Source organism: Oreochromis niloticus, linkage group LG22 (assembly GCF_001858045.2).
Source record: "Oreochromis niloticus isolate F11D_XX linkage group LG22, O_niloticus_UMD_NMBU, whole genome shotgun sequence".
In the NCBI taxonomy this organism is placed as follows: Eukaryota; Metazoa; Chordata; class Actinopteri; order Cichliformes; family Cichlidae; genus Oreochromis; species Oreochromis niloticus.
Window position 1 is genome coordinate 33,639,001 of NC_031985.2, and position 20,613 is coordinate 33,659,613.

The 20,613-nt window shown below is 40.0% G+C and overlaps 1 long non-coding RNA gene across 1 annotated transcript in view; it reads right to left on the reverse strand.

Annotated features, from left to right (window-relative positions):
• Positions 1-9,384: 9,384 nt before the first annotated feature.
• LOC109196468 (uncharacterized) overlaps positions 9,385-20,613 on the reverse strand; it is a 34,416-nt gene continuing 23,187 nt past the window's right edge. Inside the window, exon 3 of the long non-coding RNA XR_002057919.2 lies at positions 9,385-9,952. This is a non-coding gene — a long non-coding RNA (uncharacterized LOC109196468). The remainder of the gene's footprint in view (positions 9,953-20,613) is intronic.

Sequence of the window (20,613 nt, forward strand, 5' to 3'; positions counted from 1 at the left end):
AGTAAACCTCTGTAGAAGCCTTTCACATCAACATTTTAAGGTCAACATTTTAATTGGGGCCTCTGTAATATTTAGAGCAACAGTCTGTTGTTTATATTTGCAGAGGAGTAATCACTAATGTAATGTGCCTTTTGAAAGGACTTATCTAACTAAATGTATCGTACATAATAATGCAAAAAAATGTCTTGAAAACAGTCAAGCCATTTTACACAGATAACTTTCTCACTCTATTAATTATTTAGCAGCTTCCCTAAAATGTCTACTTAAAAAGCACCAGGATATAATGTTTATCAAATGCATACACAAACAGTTTATAGTCCTATAAGGTCGTGGTAATAAATGGCCAGAGAGCATTCAAAGAAAATTGTAATGACTGCTGGTTTATGTGTTTGAACAACTCCTCTTTGAATCCACCTGCATACACAATGAGAACACACTGGCTATATTTCTGTGAATAGCAGTTTCTGCTCATGTCCAAACACTCAACACAAATGAAAATGAACAAAAGGAGAAAACAAAACTTGAGTGCAAGTAAAAAAAGATTAGCTTCCAGGTTTAACTTTTAAATAGGGGATCCACATAATGTTTTTAGATGCACAACTCAATTAAGTTCTATTCAGTTTTATTTCTATAGTGCCAAATCAGAACAATACCATCCATCCATCCATCTTCATCCGCTTTATCCGAGGCCGGGTCGCGGGGGCAGCAGCCTAAGCAGAGAAGCCCAGACCTCCCTCTCCCCAGCCACCTCCTCCAGCTTATCCAGGGGAACACCAAGGCATTCCCAGGCCAGCCGAGAGATATAATCTCTCCAGCGTGTCCTGGGTCTGCCCCGGGGCCTCCTCCCGGTGGGACATGCCCGGAACACCTCACCCAGGAGGCGCCCAGGAGGCATCCTTGTCAGATGCCCGAACCACCTCAACTGGCTCCTTTCGATGTGGAGGAGCAGCGGCTCTACTCTGAGCCCCTCCCGGATGGCCGAACTTCTCACCCTATCTCTAAGGGAGAGGCCAGCCACCCTTCGGAGGAAGCTCATTTCTGCCGCTTGTATCCGCGATCTCGTTCTTTCGGTCACTACCCACAGCTCGTGGCCATAGGTGAGGGTAGGGACGTAGATCGACCGGTAAATTGAGAGCTTCGCTTTTACACTCAGCTCCCTCTTCACCATGACGGACCGGTGCAGCGTCCGCATCACTGCAGCCGCAGCACCAATCCGTCTGTCGATCTCCGGCTCCCTTCTCCCATCACAAGACCCCGAGATACTTGAACTCCTCCACTTGGGGCAGGAACTCATCCCCGACCCGGAGTGGGCACTCCACCCTTTTCTGGCTGAGAACCATGGCCTCAGATTTGGAGGTGCTGATCCTCATTCCCGCTGCTTCACACTCGGCTGCGAACCGTTCCAGTGCGAGCTGGAGGCCTTCACCTGATGAAGCCAACAGAACCACATCATCCGCAAAAAGCAGAGATGAGATTCTGAGGCCACCGAAGTGAAAGCCCTCCGCCACTTGACTGCGCCTAGAAATCCTGTCCATAAAAATTATGAACAGAACCGGTGACAAAGGGCAGCCCTGGCGGAGCCCATCACCCACTGGGAATGAGTCCGACTTATTGCCGGCAATGCGAACCAAACTCTTGCAACGGTTGTATAGGGATCGAATGGCCCGTAGCAATGGGCCAGACACCCCATACTCCCGCAACACCTCCCACAGGACACCCCGAGGGACACGGTCGAATGCCTTCTTCAAGTCCACAAAACACATGTAGACTGGTTGGGCAAACTCCCATGCACCCTCAAGTATCCTTGAGAGGATAAAGAGCTGGTCCAGTGTTCCGCGACCAGGACGAAAACCGCATTGTTCCTCCTGTATCCGAGGTTCGACTAACGGATGAACTCTCCTCTCCAGCACCCTGGCATAGACTTTCCCAGGGAGGCTGAGGAGTGTGATCCCCCTGTAGTTGGAACACACCCTCTGGTCTCCCTTCTTAAAGATGGGGACCACCACCCCGGTCTGCCAGTCCAGGGGTACTGCCCCTGATCTCCACGCAACATTGTAGAGACGTGTCAACCAGGACAGCCCTACAACGTCCAGAGCCTTCAGGAACTCGGGGCGGACCTCATCAACACCAGGGGCTCTGCCACCAAGGAGTTGTTTAACTGCCTCAGTGACCTCGCCCCCGGAAACTGGCGGGTCATTCCCCTCATCCCCAGACTCTGCTTCCTCCCACAGAACAATACCTCAAGAATATATCTAACCATTTATATGTATTTTTATATTGATGGTTATTCATTAATCATTCATTAACCATTTAAAACCCCAACAATCAGACAATCTCTACAAGCAAGTACTTGGCAACAGTGGGGAGGAAAAACTTCTGGCAAGGAGGGGGAGTGATCTGCTGCAACCACCCAGGGGAGAGGAGGATAGAGTTTAATAATAACTAATGATTAAATGCAAAGTTTAAACCTTTCTTAGCATAACTAAGGGAGGATTGAGGGTCTCTTGATCAAGCCCTAACTATAAACTTAAATGTTAAATGCAGACGGGGTGTCTATTGTCCCAAATCTCAACTGGGAGCTGGTTCCACAGAAGAGGGGCTTGAAAGCCCATGAAACACTCTGCCTCTCATTTTTAAAAACTTTAGAAGCAACAAGTAAGCATGCAGTACAAACGTGAAGTGTTTAATTCAGGTGATATGGTACTATAAGATAAGATAAGATGGGTTCTAAATAATCAAGACCTTGTATGTGCAGAGAAGGATTTTGAATCAGATTCTGGATTTAACAGAGAGGCATTTGTGCTTACATTCATCAGTAAATATTATTAATTACAAAGATTAAGTAAAAAGTGCTCTCTGTTTAGGTGTTTAGGGTTGACAAAACCCCTGAAACACTTAAGTACCAGAAATATTTTCTTTTTGATTCGTATATTTTTCCTTCAGATCAGAGATCAGAAAATCTTCAGATGTGTTACATTGTTAGCAGCTAATGTAGCCTCAAGCAGGTATGAGGCTTGGACAGCAAAGGTCTGCTAACGTTTCCTTTTATACACAGTAAAACTTGCACCCTGTTTTTAACTCATCAGATTTCACTTGGCATCAGAGATCACAAAAATCACAGCGTTAAATGTTAACTGAACTGGATTTTGTTGTGTTTGACACCAATGTGTCCATTTGGTCAACTCTTCCCTACTTTTTAATGCTTCTACAGTACAGCAGGTCAAAGATAAATGGTGTTATGATAAGTGAGAAAAGAAGTGTAATAATCAAAGCTGCTTGCTGTTTACAAACTCTGGTTAAACTGGTCATATATTCATAGCCAGTCATTCTGTTCAACAGAATGTTTATACTGATACATCTTTCACAGGCAAGTTTATAGACACACAATTTCATTTGACCACATGAGATGGATTATAATTTTTGAGAAAATTTAAATGAGAGCTAAAATACATGTTTAAAATAAAGATCTTTCATACTGTTGTTTGTTTTATTTTCAAGGCAGAACCTGTGCTAGAAACACAGCTTCACTCCAACAACTTGATATCTGAGCAGACAAAGCTGTGTCACTTCGAATCAAATAGGGGTCATCTCAGCCAGTCATCAGTTCAGAAAATAATCCCTCCTGTGTATCCATGCATGAAATGGACCACTCATCCATGCATTAAAGGTTTATATCTGACATTGACAGTGTGTACCTAGTTGATTATGTAGTCACATAAGAGTTCAGTGTCCACGTCATTTTTGATATTCAGTGCTCACAATAGGGGAAGTGCAGAGGTCTCTAGATCATCTTAGTGTGGCAACAACACTGGGAAGAGTTGCTGGATGCATGTATGACAGTGCATCACAAGGATAAGGTAATCTATCTGTCTATCTAGACAAATACACACATATACACAAGATTCAGTCCCAAATCTTTCTTTATGTAATGTATAAAGGTACAGAGTATTTATTCTTTTATCGTTCACTAATACACTGTATCTGTCTGTCTTTTGTAATCTTTATGACCACTTGAAGTGTTATTAATCTGAACCACCAGGTTCAAACTCAAGACAGATAGATACAGTGCATTAAATTTCATTTCATCTATCCATTTGCTTCCACTTATCTTTTTTCAGGGTCTTTGGACTGTGGGAGAAAGCCGGAAACCAGAGGACCCAGGAAGAACCCACGCAAACATGGGGAGAACATGACACCAGCCTGATGGTGGAACTGAACTCAGGACCTTCTTGCTGTGAGACAACAGTGCTAACCACTGTGCCACTGTGCTTCCCTGTTTCACTTCATTCAAAGGAAATAGTTCAAAAAATAAATTTTTTGTATGACTGAACACAAATCATCCTGCATATTGGTCGTTATAATTCAAGTGAAGTGGTGAAATATGTTTCTGGCCAACAGACAGCCCTAGGGGGTTGGTAGGTGTGGATGGCGCGGTTCAAAAAAAACTTCTGCACTGTGTCCCTGCACATTGCATGGAAGATATTCCATATTAGGTGCTCTTCTAAACTATTTAGCTTTAAGTGGAAGTAAGTCCTCTCCAAAAAAAGAGTACGCTCTGCATGATTGTTTTTTATTCAATATGGAGGATTGCTAAAATTACACTTGTGAGATTATTTAAAGACTGCTTCAGTAATAAACACAATGCATTGACACTATGCATAACATTTTTATGTATATACATTTATACATATATTGGAAGACGACAAGATTTTGAAACATATGCTTCTGTGGTACATGCAGGTAAAAACTGACAAATTCAAATTCAAGAAAATGGAATAGATAACTACAGGGGAAAAATGTTAATCAAATTTACAAGGGTTCAGCTGAAATATCTGTTAGGAGTAATAAGGCCACAGCAGAGATAACAGACTTTAGTTGTACAGTACTGTAGTGCCTACTTTAATGACTCCTATATGCTATGTTGCACTAATGGATGAACTTGCTTTTTTTTTTATCTGAAAAAGAAGCACAACTCTATCTTCTTTTTATTTTGTTGCCCTTAAAACATATGAGTGAAATGGCAAGATGAGAAGCCTGGGGAGATTTTTGACAGAGACTCAGAGCAGAGCTAATGGGCCATTAAGCGGAAAAGGCTGCTTTTGATGTGACTGAAGGAGGAAGGAGAGAAACATGTAAGTGCCGCGGAGAACAGAAGCATAAGAGAGAGAAAGGAGAAGGTGAAAACAATACAGCAGAGCAATCATTTCCTCAACATCCTCTGCTTATGAATCAGGTTCACAGTACAAAGAGTGACTGGGATCTCTGCTGACACTCCATGGGTTTAAAATCTTGTTATCTGCTCCACAGTTTTGATATGCTGATGAGCTTTCACTGAGCTCATGCACGTTTTGAGTAGTAGAGTTGTGTTCCTGAAGTGACACTGTTTAAATGGTTTCGTAAAAAGGCTTGCTTAAAACATTTTGTAATTATCATAGCCATATTAACAACCAAGTATGGCACTAGTGTTGTATCAACAGTTAGTTAACTCATGTGTAAGAAACACTGGCACATGTAGGCCAGTATATGTGTTTTTTGACAGGCTAGATAGTTGGGCCATTGACACTTTAATGCTTCATATTAGTAGGATTGCTTCAGGTTGCTCATGGTACGCTATATTCTTGTATGGACTATTGTAGCTTCCCTCAACAAGATAAAATGCTTTTAGGTAAACTGGTGAAACATTTGAATTTATTAATCCATCCATCCGCTTCCGCTTCTCCTTTTCAGGGTCGCGGGGGGCGCTGGAGCCTATCCCAGCTGTCACAGGGCGAGAGGCGGGGTACACCCTGGACAGGTCGCCAGTCTGTCGCAGGGCCAACACACAAGGACAGACAACCATTCACACTCACATTCGCTCGCACATTCACACCTAGTGGCAATTTGGTTTATCCAATTAACCTATCCCCACAAGTTGCATGTCTTTGGACGGTGGGAGGAAGCCGGAGTACCCGGAGAGAACCCACGCAAACACGGGGAGAACATGCAAACTCCACACAGAAAGACCCCAGCCTGATGTTGGAATTGAACTCAGGACCTTCTTGCTGTGCGGCAACAGTGCTAACCACCGTGCCACCGTGCTGCCTGAATTTATTAATAATTATGTATTTGTGACTGATCACAAAGTTCCTTAGTTCCTTTCTTTTTTTTGTTTTGGCTTAATTCAATTCTGGGTCTGTCACCCAGTGTTTGGAGTTCTTTGGACTTTCAAGCCCTGTTATGAAGTTTCTTCGTTGTGTAATGTTATATTCATTCTCATAGTGTATTTAGTCAAGTATCCCTGGCTCCAGTCATGCAAACTGGGTCCAAAACCTGCCAGCCACACAGCACTATGTGACACTATTAGCTAATTGTAAAAGTGACACATTACAGTATTTAGTAGAAGGATATCATTAGATCACTGCTTTCTGGTTTGTTGTTCTTGTTTTTCTTCAAAAGATTTTAGATAAGAATATGAGTTCAATCAATTTCATATTAGTGTTTGATACTTTTTGATACTACATCTATTGTGACATCTTTTTTAAATCAGCCAGTCTTTTTAGTAAAAACTAGACCAAAAAAATCTGATCTCATATCCTTTTAGTGAATGAAAGATGTTAATTATGAACAGATGACAAGTTAAATAAAAAAAAGATATTAAGTGAAGTAACGATGTGCATATAGGTGTGGCTTCAGTGTACACCAAAGCGTTGTAATAATTAATATTACTTATTATGAGATTTAGTATTGGTTTATTTATGCTAACTAAAAGCTCTGATTTCACCTTAGCCTGACAATACAATCAAACTTCCCTGACTCTATATGTCTGCCTCCCACCTATGATATAAACCAACTTTATCATCAAGAATCCACCCTTTTTGAGCATTAGGATGCCAGGAGTATGCCATTTATTGGCATTTTCTTTCATCTTGAGCCTGCATTCCAGACCTTTGATGAGATCTTGACCACATACAGCTGACATTTACCTGCTTACCTTCATTCACCTTCATTACTGATTTTAGAAATAGATCACCCATTTTTTGCTTGTTTGGGGGGTTTTTTTCCCCCAAAATTGGAAATTATTATGTCATTTGAAAAATAAACCAACCTATCGAAAACCCATTATACTGTGAGTCACAATGGTGCTGATTTATCTTTGAGATTACACTGGATTTTTTTCTTAGAAAAGCTTTTTTCATGGCATGTTTAACTTAGTCATATCTAATCACATGGAATGAAATCACATGTGGGACAATACAAGAAAAAGGGAGAGAGGGTGCACGAAAGACATTTTGAACAGGGAGGTGAGAGAAGAGCAAAGGTGTGCATCACTGACAGAAAAGGGAAAGTGGATAGATTGAACATGAGAAGATAATGAGGAATGAAATACTGTTCAACAAAATGTCATTTCTCAGACATTGGTCAGGGGAGCACTGCTGCCATTTCTCTGAGATTGTTACTATAGATGAATTTCACCTACAAAGACATCAATTCCTTGGTGCAGCATTTCACGGATTTTGCAGTGATACAGGCAGCCTTTGAAAAACTGAGCTTTGAAAGCAGGTGTCAGCTACAGTGATGCCCGCTTTGGCATCGAGATGAAGGCTCAATAGGACCGGAGCTCACATGTGTATCCTCAGATCAAGACCGTTTGCTATGAACATTTCTCATTAATGCAGGTATTCAGCTCTCAAAGGTAATAAATAAATAACGTGTGTCTGTGGTTTTGTCGTCTTCCTTCACAGCTGCTTATGGTAAAAATTGGTCAGCCTAAACATACAGATAAACCTACCTCAGTTAAGGTGTTTCAAACGTGACTTGGGTTTTCCAGGATACAGCAGAAAAGTTTTCCATATCTTTGAGAGGCTAAAAAGTAGAATTTTTGATCTGAAATGGTAGGTCCTGAAGCTGGATTTTAAAGGCCAGCTAATGTTTTAGGTCAGCGAGAGGTGCAACAAGCCATCAATTATAGGTAGTAAAAGGAGTTATTTGTGCTATTCCCTTGGGTGACTTTGAAAATCTAACAACACTTTGTACAAACAAGACAAAGTCATCATGAGGTCGAGGAAGGCGCACAGACAGTTTTTAAAAGCTAAGATGTTCGATTTTTAAGAGATCATAGCAGAGGTCAAATAACTGTAGCCTGCGGTGGGCTTCTCAACATATAAAGAGGAAGAAATTACAAGCAAAAATCACTGTCTGACTTCTGAATAAACCGTGGTGCTTCACAAACAGTGTGGAATAACAAGAACAAATACACAGTCCTAACATGTCATGTCCTTGTAATATTGTTTATGCCTTTCACCAGAAACCTTTTGCAGTACACTTGTAATCTTTGAAAATACGTAACATGAATACTTAATTTGGAATTAAACGTCAAGCAAGGCACTCTAAATGCACCTTTTGCTTTTACATTCACAATGAACTTAGTAGCCACAACATTAAAATTCCTCACAGGTGACATGAATAACACTCGGATAAACTTATTCAAACTAAGTGCCCTGGCATTCTCTAACTGCAGAGCCTCTTGAAGCAGGACATTGCATCCAACCACACTGGAAACAACACAAAGAACAAAATGAAAAAGACCAAAGCCAAAAAAATTTCACTCCTGCTGAAAAACCTTAAATTGTCAGAATGCCTTCCTGGAATTTATGCTATAAAGTGAAGCTGACAGAAGTGAGCAAATCCTGTGTATTGATTCGGAACACCTGATCGATACCACTACCACTACAGTAGCGATATCACTATGTGTGCTTATTATGCCATATTTCTTCACATGCATTTTTGTAATTTCATATTAAAAAAAACTATGCAGTCATAAACTCATATACTACATTGATTAGACTGATTAGGAGATGGATCAGGCTCAGAGAGGAGTTTGTTCTTTGAGCACTACTGTTACAAGGTGGTGCTTAAGGAAGCAACATTTACTGACACAATCTTAACAGAGCCTTCAAAAAAGGCATACCGCAAATTTGAACATTTACCAGTTCTAATTAGTTCAATGTGCATGTTACATAAATTACAAAAAAGAAGAAATGTGTGCATACTGACACACATTTTCTCTTGTTATTGTTTTCTGACACAATGTTTAATGGAATTGGAATTTTTGGAATTTTTATTCCAGCATTTAGAATAAAATCATTTTTTGTGTTTACACTCTCTTTTTCAAATAGATGCAAGTAAAACACAACAAAAAAATAAATAAAATCAAAGACTCAGCGGCATTAAGTCCTGTCGCTCTGAAATCTATTTTCACCTGTTTAGCAGGAGTGGGGCCGGTGGAGGTTTGCCATTTGCCACAGCGGTCATGTCAGTGGGGGGATCCGGGGGTTTCTCTGTGAATTTCACATTCTTGTGGCGGCGTGCTAGGTGCTTGCTCAGATTTGAAGTTTAATTCTTCGCTGCAGAAAGAAGTTTTCTTCCCACACAGAGTGTACTGCGGACGCTAATGTTTTTCTCACTTTTTACGGAATTAAACTTACAGTAGTGCAAGTACGTCCATGCTTTAAACGCTGCATGGTCGTACTCTCTCCCGCACTCCATATTATCCATTGTTGATCTACACACGTTTTTTGCTGCCACGGATGTCACACACTCGTACATCAGTGTCATGAGATACTCTCACAAACAAAATCACAGTTTAGTAAGGCAGTGTGCTTACGGGAAAGTAACAGTAATCTAATTACTTTTTTTGCAATAGTAATCCTTTACTTTACTCATTACTAAAAGGTGTGCATAAATATTATATTGGTACTACACAATACACAATACTACACAATAGTATATTGGTATAGAATATTGTTGAATGGAGTTATAGATTAATGAAAAATGTTGAATGAATGGAGCAGATAAGGGAAATAAAGCATACACTGTTTAAATACTGTGAGGCTGCTGTGGCTCAGTCATTCGTCTACCAGTCAGAAGGTTGATGGATCAGTTCCTGACTCCTCCAGACTGCATATCAACATATCTGTGAGGAAGACAGTGAATGTGTGTGATTGGGTGAATGAAGCTTACAGTTAAAAGCACTTACTCAGCTTGAGTAGAAATGTGTTATACAAGAAACAGTCCACTTACCGTTTACATGCAAGTGTAACGAGGCTAAAAGATTTATAGAGAAATGGATGTATGGAATAGAAATGTTATGGAAAATTACTGGATTTAACAGACAGATCATTGATAGATGCTGAGAAAAAGGATCAAGCAATAGATTTAAAAGGATATAAACATAAGGATATAATAAATAAGAGGAATATGGATGGACTTGACAGGTATAGAAAATTATTGAATGCACAGATGCATAAAGACGCATTTATAGATGGAAACAGGTATTGTAACAAATGTGGTGATCCTTCACTCAATTTTTTTATTAAATCTATCCTACACGCACACTGTCCTACTCCAGACATCTTAATAGACACAAAGCACTGATCAGTGTTTTTCCTTAAGCCATTCACTTCAACGTAACACAAGATGCAGACAAACAGGCAAACAGTTCATTATTTTTAATCCTTCATCTTACTTTTTGGGGAAATCATGTTTGCTGAACAATGAAATACTTATTAGCACCCAGACAATGGACGTGGTGATTGACAGGATTATATTTAAACAAAGCCAGTGGTTAATCACTTCTCTACGCACGAGGGCACACAGCCCGGTATTTGTTCTCTATCTCTAATTAAACAGAATTACATTCCATAACACACTGTAAAAGCCGGGGCGCGTGTCAGACCTCAAAACAAACAAGTGCACAAGAACAGAGAAAGAGGAGCTGACAGTCAACAAAATACTGAAAAGTCTGTCATCTGGACTAGTTTATGAGAGACTAGCATGGCTCTGTGTTTGATGCCTATTCAAATGAATCTAGCAACTAATTATTTTTTAAAATTAGGTTTTACCACCAGCAGTAGTGAGGCACTCTTCTTTATACCTACTTCCAATTTAATGATAGTTTAAATTACGTGTTATTAAATTGTTTTACCTATTTTTCATGTATTACTGGTCAATATCAATGATTTGATTTGATATCAAATGGAAAAAAAGATTGCCTAAAAAATATTAGTTGTGAAGAATGTGGGAAAACACTTTAGAATACTAGAGTTTCAATTAAATTTAGAGTTTATTGCAAAGCGTACAACTATTGCACACTTAAATACATGTTATTATTATTAAATACTACATATTTGCCATTTAATAATTGTTGATGCCAACTTTGCAGTTTTCCTCAATCAATGACACAGCTTCTGTAGTGGAAGCAGAGTCTGGGGGTGAAGGGAATGATTTACCCATCACTGGGGGTGGTCATCAAGCTGGCTCCTTAGAGGAAAGGTTCCTGGGGTGGATGAGATTCACCCTGAGTTTCCCAAGGCTCTGGATGTTGTAGGGTTGTCATGGTTCACTTGCCTCTGCAAAATTGGGGCCATTGCCTCTGAACTGTCAGACTGGGATGGTGTTGTTTCCCTTCTTTAAAAATTGTTCTTCTTTAAGCGTGTTCCAACTTCAGTGGAATCACTCTTCTCAGCCTCTCTCAAAAGGTCTATTCCAGATTGCAGGAGAGGAGTTCGTCTGTCATTCAAACTTTAGCTTCTGGATGAACTATGGTGTTTTCACCCTAGTTATGGTGTTCCTGGATCAGCTCTTTATCCTGTTGAGGATCTTTCATTGTGCATGGGAATTTGCCAGTTTACAGTTTGTGTTATTTGGCATTCATCTGAGTCCCTCCTCCATCCCCTGGGGTAGTATAAGATATCGGGCCTATTGTTACAGGCTATCTGGTTCCTGTACCATTGTGAGAGCTAAGTCTGCATTACTGGCAATGAATCAGACTCACTGATGCTGACTTTGAATGAACAGAATTTCTAGGCACAGTCAAGTGGTTGAAGGTGACTGGTTTGGTGGCTGCAGGTTCTTAATTCTTCATTTACAGTAACAAATTAAGCTAACCCCATGCATGACATTGGACTGTGGGAGGAAGCTGGAATACTTGGAGAAAACACTACAGAACATGCAAACCCCACTGTTAGATGCCACAATAAGTGGCACTGTTGTTTTTGTTTCTCTTGTCTTTCATGTGACTTCATCTATTGGCCCATTCTAAATTAATCTGTACACATCTATTGCCTGTTCTGGCCACAGTGGGCCAATCGCTCACCAGGGATTGTTACAAAAGGGCAGCTCCCTGGCCAGGTGGGCCTGCTTCTGACTCTCTCTGACCTTTGTATTTGTATGTTTTTGTGTGTGAATGGAGTGTTTGTGGTGTGAAGCTGGACAAGTATGTTTGCACCCTATACGTGCAACAGAGCAACAATTGTTAGAAACACTAGGTTATGCTTTGATACCTCTTTTGTATGGTTTTGACTGACTTTTTTAGGCCTTTTTGTTTAGTGTTGGTTGACTTAGCATTTGGAGATGCTTTAGGCCAGTTTTGTGTGATTAATTTCTTTCACTTGGCTCAACCGCCTGATCCTCCGCCCCCACCTTTTTCTTTAGTCAGGTTTAATATTGTCAAGGCATGATAAATGGTAAATAAACACTACATGATTTTTAAAGCTGCTCTAGTCCCTCTCCTTCATTAATTTTGGTTGTCATGTGCTGCTGTCTCCTCACTGCCTTAGCCTCCACGTATTGGGGGGGCATACAGAACATCACACAGAAAAGCCCGAGGCTGGATTTGAAGCTAGGGGTTTTGCTATGAGGCAAGAGGCCTAACCAATATACCACTGTGAATCATAGTCTACTGTTCTATATATTACCACTTCTCTTATGTTGAGATATAATCCTGTCCCCAGTGGGGACTATGTACAGCCTGAAGGAAAGGCCTAAAAGTTCTCACATGCTCCCACACAGTTAGTTTTTGGAAAATATATTTTTTATTTACAGTTGATATTCTCCTCAAAACACGATACTAAATTAAAAAAAAGTTGTGAAAAGGTTTTCCATGAGTAAAAGAGCATTTTTGAAAAAACACAGAGCCATTGATTGATGGTCATGAAAATTTGCATTTGCACTGATCGTCAAACTGACCTCACAGCCCATTTTAATTCAGTGGTGCCAGTTTAAATCATTATGAAAATGCAGTGTATATAAGGTTGGGGAGACCTGCAATTAGCTGAGACTGAAGAAGTCACTTTGATAAGTGACAAATTGTTTCTCCCACTGAAAATAATAAATTTGTAATTAATATGTAATATCTGTAAGTTTGTCTTTTTAAATTAGGTTATGAAAAATTTTCAAAATATTAAAATTTTTGGAGATGCAAATGGTAAATCAACTGATTCCTCTATAGCCCTTTTCTACTTTCTCAGATCACTCAAAGCGCTTTATACAACAAGCCTCATTCACACAGGCACCTTTTTCTGTGCTTAAGTGCTTTCTATCTAACATTGCCACACATTCAAACCACCAGGGATCAAACCACCAACCTGCCGATTAGTAGTGGATGTGGACCGCCTGAGCTACAAATATATACTAGCATTTGTTTTGAATGCATTGTGAGAAGGTGAGATAGTACAGTGTATGGTGGATGATGATGGAAAAACAGACAGGTGACTGAAAAAGCTTCTCAACCAGGGTGTCACATGATTAGAGCAGCCCTTTAAATGATAAGGAATGACAGAGCGCCTCAGATAACAAGACATGATATTCAGCATTGCCATATGTGTACCCACTCACTGTGATATCATCCCCCATTCTGCCTCTGATGTACTTTGAATAACTCATTTCCTGCTTTGACTAAGACAATTTGAAGTAAAATATAAGGTACAGGAACTCCCCAGACGATACACTCAGCAAGTTCAGAACATTAACGCTTTGTGAGAATCAATCTACTGGTAATTTTAATACCGCGGCATCTCATGTGCTTACTTTATTTTTCTGAAATGATCAGCTGATAGGCTACTGAATGTCACAAGGATTCCTGATATGCTCAGTAGAAGCTTTTCCATCTGTGAATTTTCCACATAGTTAAATGTAGTTAACTACACCTGCTTCTCTCCCTATTTTACACTGAATTGCTCAGTACCTTAATACTTAAGTCTTAACTATTGGTGCCGCAGGTCATCTCAGTTCTAGACAAATAGACTGAATATTCAGCAGAAATGTTTTACATCAGATATCCTTAGAGGCTCCCAGTTCTTTAAATAGATATACATTAGAAATAACATTTAAAGAGACTTTATACCTTTGGGCCCATGTGTGAAATTATATTTCCTGATGATTTTGAGCTGTACAGTTAGCTACACTGTCTGTGAAAAGATAATTACAAGGGTTAGTAGGGATGAAGATGACACTAATGATTAGAATTCATACACTGTCGCTCATGCCAGTTTTAGACCTTCATATGACTGTCTTTCTGCGTTGTTCTATTATTGATATTACTCAGTGCTGAAAAGAAAACAAAACAAGGGACACTTTCTTATCAGAGCACAGCATAAAGTCAGTTAAACTTTCAGGATATTGATCTGGTCAGTTAAGTAGCAAACGAGGTTTTTAATCAGTTTCAGTTGCTTTGGTATTACTGAAATTAACCACAGGTGCACTAGGGGGCAACGACAAGACAACCCTCAAAACAGGGAACGGTTTTACAGGTGGAGGACACTAACAATTTTTCCATCCTTATCATTTCCTGACTGTTTTTTCACTATTTGCATTTTTCTGGGTTCAGTGTTACTACTGGTAGCATGAGCTGATATCTGAATCCTACAGCAGTTGCACAGTTTGTATAACTCCTGTAAGATGGCACATCAATACGGCACATGAAAACTTGCCAGACGGTTTGCTGTGTCTTCCAGCCTCAAGAGCATGGAGAAGGTTTTAGGATCTTCAAGATTTATGAATCTAGCATAAGCACACCATTGGCAAATATATTGAAAATAGAATCAGGCATAAATACAATTTTTTTTTTTACATAAAATGTGGCAGAGTAACAAATAAAGTAGGCACCAGCATGAGAAATCAACAATTTTGTAGTGGGAGTCTTGTGTGAAGGAAATATCTATTACAAAATCAGTTGTTTTGTATGTTGATGATAAAAAATATACTATGTATGCATGTGTGTAATATGTATTTCGAAATATACTGATAATTTAAAATAAAACGAAAAGTAGCTGAATTAAAAGGATTGAACAGAAATGGTTAATGGTCAAACTCTACAGAGAGTAAAACAGCATTCAGAGGTTCCTATAGATGCAAATTCGAAAGTGCTGCTGAGCTTGGACCTGCTCAACTTGTCTATTTTATTAGACTGGAGCTGATAAGAGCTCCCGTCACCACTTTGTCATTGTCAGCACATTCCTTGCTAATGTTCTAAAGCAGTTATTAACAACTTTCTCAATTTCCATCTCCTATAAATCACACATGTTGGCAAAGGTTGTTAACAAAAGGAAACTCATCTGTTACGATGCTAAATTACAGAAGCCTGTTTACTTGCTAATGTGTTTCCACATGAAGCGTGGCTAGTAACTGATCTCAGAGTAGTGGAAACAGACCAGCGACAGCTTGCTTTGCAGTCTCAGTTTACAGTCAAAGACCAGAGTTTTATCCAAAATGCACAAGCATCAACAACCAGAAGAAAGCTGCTGGCCTCCCAGCTTGCCCATCTCCAGTCATTGTTAACAAGAGATGGACACCCTTTCAGAGACAGAGACTACACTTTTCTAAGAGATTGAAATAAGCGCAGCTTTTAGTGACAATAGTCGATTGTGGTCATAAGATGGCAGTAATGTAAAGGCTGGATACACATATTGGTAATTCCTCTTTGGGAGTTGCAGAAAGTCTGCACGTATTGTGTAGGTGGGGCTACGGTTTGGTTATGAAATGGCAGCAGCACAGAGAGCTGTATCAGCAAAGGAATCAGATGAGTGAAACAGTAGCTTCACTTGGGTCTGGTAACAAATAAATATCTCCTGATGAAAGCAAAATATCGGATGTTCAAAGCAATACTCGCTTGACACACAAAATCATACCTTAGCAGAACTAATAGAACTAAGATATGAATTCTTCTTCATCATCAAAACCTTAATATAATCATTATCCTCAATGTAACCCTACTATTAACAATCATTTTTTCCCCCCAGATTGTTCCCCCCTAGACGTGCATGCTCCTAGGGGGACACCAAGGCATTCCCAAGCCAGGTTAGAATTATAGTTTCCAGGTTATACTGGGTCTTCCCCTGGGCCTTCTCCTGGTTGGATATGCCTGGAACACCTCATCTAGAAGGCCTTGGAGCCATCATGGTCTGATGTCTGAACCATCTCACCTGGCTCCTTTTGAATATGGAGGAGTAGAGGCTCTACTCCAAGCCCCTTGCAAAGAGCTCGGGTTAGCCTTACTAGATGATCCAAGTAGTCTTGGCATGAGATGGATAAGAAAAAAAAAATGCTTCTGTCCGTCATGGGTCATCTTGATGGAGGAATGTTTTGCCTGCCAAGATTGTGACTTTTTTACGCATCTGAAAAATATGAATAGGGATTGGATAGCTTCCAAAAGCAAGATATATCCTCTACTCCCACTCTTGACACATACCTTTATTAAGATACCCCGATGAACATGGCCACACGCATCAGTAGTGTAACAGGACTTTAGTAAATATGAGTCACAGTTCAAGGCAACACCTGTGTGATGCAATACATAGCTGTATTACATTACATAAGGGAAAAAAATAAAAAAGACTATTCTATTTCTACTAAAAGAAATAGGGACTCATAAGCGACTAAATTATATATAATTACAAATTAGTAGGTGCTTACAGAGAATTTAAAAAGTGTTTGGCTCATTTATGTGGCACAACAACATCACAGTATGCATTATTGTTTAAACAAGTTTGAGGCACAACACTCATTTCAGCTTCTTCACATTATCTTTTATCTTTTTATGATCCCCACTGCTCACATTCACAACTGCCATAATGGGCAATAGGAGCCATGACTTGTGACTCATCAGCAGAAACAGCAAAACTTAGTGCCTTCTCACTGGCAATTCTGTGCTGAAGTATGCACTTAAGGTATATGTTCCACTGTGAAATATATGGAAACTATAGTAGCTAATGAGCTGAAACAAAAGCAGTGGGCCCACTTTAGGTGTGGACAGAAGGAAAACAGTTGATGGAGACAACAAACAGACTGATGAGACACGGCTCTTGCCGGGTACATGAAAACTGGCATTTTAAACAACTTGTCACAACATTAGCTCCATTACAATAAAGTGGAGGTAATGGCATTGATAATTAGATCGTCTAGATGTATGAAAGTAGTGGCCAGAGGATATTTGGGCAAATTTGTTTATGCTGAGGTGATTTTTATAGGTGGAGTGGAATGGATGACAGCCAGGCAGCTTGAACAGAGTACATTTCTCATGTTTGCCTTGCAATTTCCCTTGCCAATCTGTTTTAAACTGCACCAGTGGGAATCAATTGGAAAGTCATAGGTGAGCCAAGGTTGTTAAAACGATGACAGTATGGGGATTTAAATCTTTAAGTTCAGGAAACTCACTAACCATGTAAAGTGGGATCTATGGTATAGACATTAAAATCTGAGTGAGGCAACAAATTCAGAGTTTCCCTGAAATGTAACCCAAGAAGCTTCTAAGATGTATGGACTGTAATACATTTACATTCCCAGCATGCACCTCCTTCCTCAGGCTTGTGTCTTGAAACTCTTTCCATTTCCAGCAATTTTTTTGCTACTACACAGTGACTTTTTTTACGAGCATTCAAAGCTTTTTTGAGGTAGAAGACAATAAATACTAATGTCTTTTTCTGCAGTGCTGTTTAATGTTCTGGATGATTACCTCTGTTACAGAAGACTGTGCTGGCATGTTTAGCCAATGCATCTATTTTCCCATGCTGAGAATGTAAAGACTTAGAAGGGTTTGGAGCACTGGATTAACTGAGAGGCAAATGGGCTGTGATGGGATGTGATGAGCCAATAACAACAGCGTGCGCTGAGCAGGCAGCGACCGTCTGATAGAAGCTCCTGGGGGACTGACTGTGCATTTGTGGATCCTTAGTGCTAAGTATTCCTCTGTCCGCATAAGCAGACAGCTCTGCAAGTAAAACACCATGTTTGTCTCTTGTGACGAAGAAGTCTTGCCTTTGTTCTGGATCACTTGTTAAGCTCTCAACATATGCATTAACCTAGGGACATGTGTACTACTTCAGATGGTGAGTCATATAAAAATAAAGCATAAAGCTTACAGACAGGTACAATGTTTAACCAGTTCCTTTGGTTAAACATTGATACAGGTAAAATTTATTTTTTCATAGTGTTTTTAGGGACTTGATTATTATGTTAGATGGTAATTACAAAAAAGAGAAATGCTTCAAGGGACTGTGATAAACACATTAAGCATCTGTATTTAGCAGCTACGCTAACTAGTTAACATTAATTGCAAATGTTAGATTAGATTCTTTTACTAGCTTTTATTAACTTACAGTTAACTGCATGATGAAAATAATAGTTTACGTGTTGTTTTTAAGTGATGTTAACTACAAGCAGCTGAGTAACAACAAAGGAAACAAATAAAAAAAAAAAAACAACTTCAGATCTGAACTGGTCCCTGTTCTCAGGGAAAGACTTGGGTCAGTCAGTGAAGGACATCAGAGTCCTGAGATTTTGATTATTTTGGGGGCTTATTTTCTCCTTTCAGGAACAATGATCTAACTTGTCAAACATGTGTGTGAAAACTTGTTTCTCAGTGCAGTCACATTATTCAGTGATTTTTTTAAAGTTAGGTTAACTGACTTGGCTAGCTAATCTATTCAATTCAATTCAATTTTATTTATAAAGTTCCAAATCACAACAATAGTCACCTCAAGGCTCTTTATATAGTAAGGTAGACCCAACAACATGTAAAATGTAATGATTCAAATGATGCCGTGTGAAAAATGCCAGCTTGGTAGACTGAACCTATTTTCTGTCATTTGGGTCTCATCTAAAACTAATGTGAAAACACTGATGAAACCTGATGAAACCAGCAGAACAATATCATCCGCAAAAAGTCTGTGAAGTTTCTCAGTCATCCAGGTCATCGTAGTCTAAGGAGCTTTGAAAGAAAAGCGTCTAGACTTCTTTAAGTTGCTTGAAGACGTTTCACCTCTCATCCGAGAAGCTTCTTCAGTTCTTCAGAACTCCAGTAGTCCAGACGCTTTTCTTTCAAAGCTCCTTAGACATCATCTGCAAAAAGCAGAGATGAGATTCTGAGGGCAGAAAAGTGGAAGCTGCCTATGGTTAAAAATTCTGTCCATGAAAACTATGAACAGAATCTGTAACAAAGGACAGCCCCGATAATTTGCTGGAGCCACTCGCCCAGTCAGTCATCAGTACCCAATGTTCAGATTACCACGTGGACCACTGCTGCCTTCACCTTCTGCATCTTCTCTCCCTCTTCTCTCTTCTCTTGTTATTTCTTGAGGTTCCTGTGTTGATTCTTCCTGATTTTGCTATCACTTGGTGTCTGTCACTACACCCCTTCTTCCTCTCTTGGCACAGATGTTCACTATGCCAGCCACTTGGTTATCTTGATCCATGTATGCCATGCCTGCTGGCATCTTGCACCATGCTGTTCTGTGCTGGATTGTCTCAGTGACATTTTTTCACCTGGTTGGAGCTTGTTCTTCTGCTGCCATTTAATTAACAATGGGTGCACTAGAGGGCATCAATGGGACAACTCCGAACTATGAACAACTGACTACCACAGAGGTTGCACGGGTATTCCGACTTCTTCAAGATGGTGGATCAATATCTGCCATTGCCACTGAAGGTTTATGGAGTCTCTAGCACAGTCATCATGGAGGAGATTCTAGGAGACAGGCTGTTACTCTAGAAGAGCTGGACAAGGTGGTGGAAGGCCCTTAACCCATCAGGAGGAATATGCTCCTCTGTGCAAGTAGAGACAGAATGAGCACTTCCAGTAGCCTACAAAATGACCTCCAGCAGGCCACTGGTGTGCATATGTCTGACCAAACAATCTGTAGCAGACTTCATGAGGGTGGTCTGTCTGGCACCATGAATTCACCACTTTTACTCTGTGTTTTTTCACAGGGGAGAGCAGATTCAACTTGAGCACCTGTGACCGACATAAGACCTAAAATGCCAGGAGGAAAAACACAGAGGCACGGGTAGAACATGCAAACTCTTGGAAAATATAAAATACATACATGGCATTGGGTCTTATAATTTCGAACAGGTTATGTAAGAATCTACTTTCTCCCTTAAAATTCAACTTATTCACTTTCCTTGCACAATGAGCTAGGTTGCTGGCGGCAGTGTGAATCTATTTTGTTATCGAATTAAGACCCATAGTGCCAAATATACACCGTTGACAGTTAAATCGGGCTTAACATTGTTGACACTGTCTACCTTTTGTAAAGGAATGTTTCTAACAGGATGAAGGTCCCACATTTAAAAACGATTCCAAGAGGACAGTGACTTTACAGATACAGATTTTTAAAGGACACGATGTTCGCTGCTTCAGTGTGCTGTGGGAGATGAGTGACATTATCATACTAGTGTGTATGAATAGAACATTCCCAATCCCCCCGGCCTGAACTGAAGATGCAGTAAGGCAAGTCTATAATGCACCCGACTACTACTAGACCTGCCTTAATAATATAGACACATTCACTGTCTACAGGA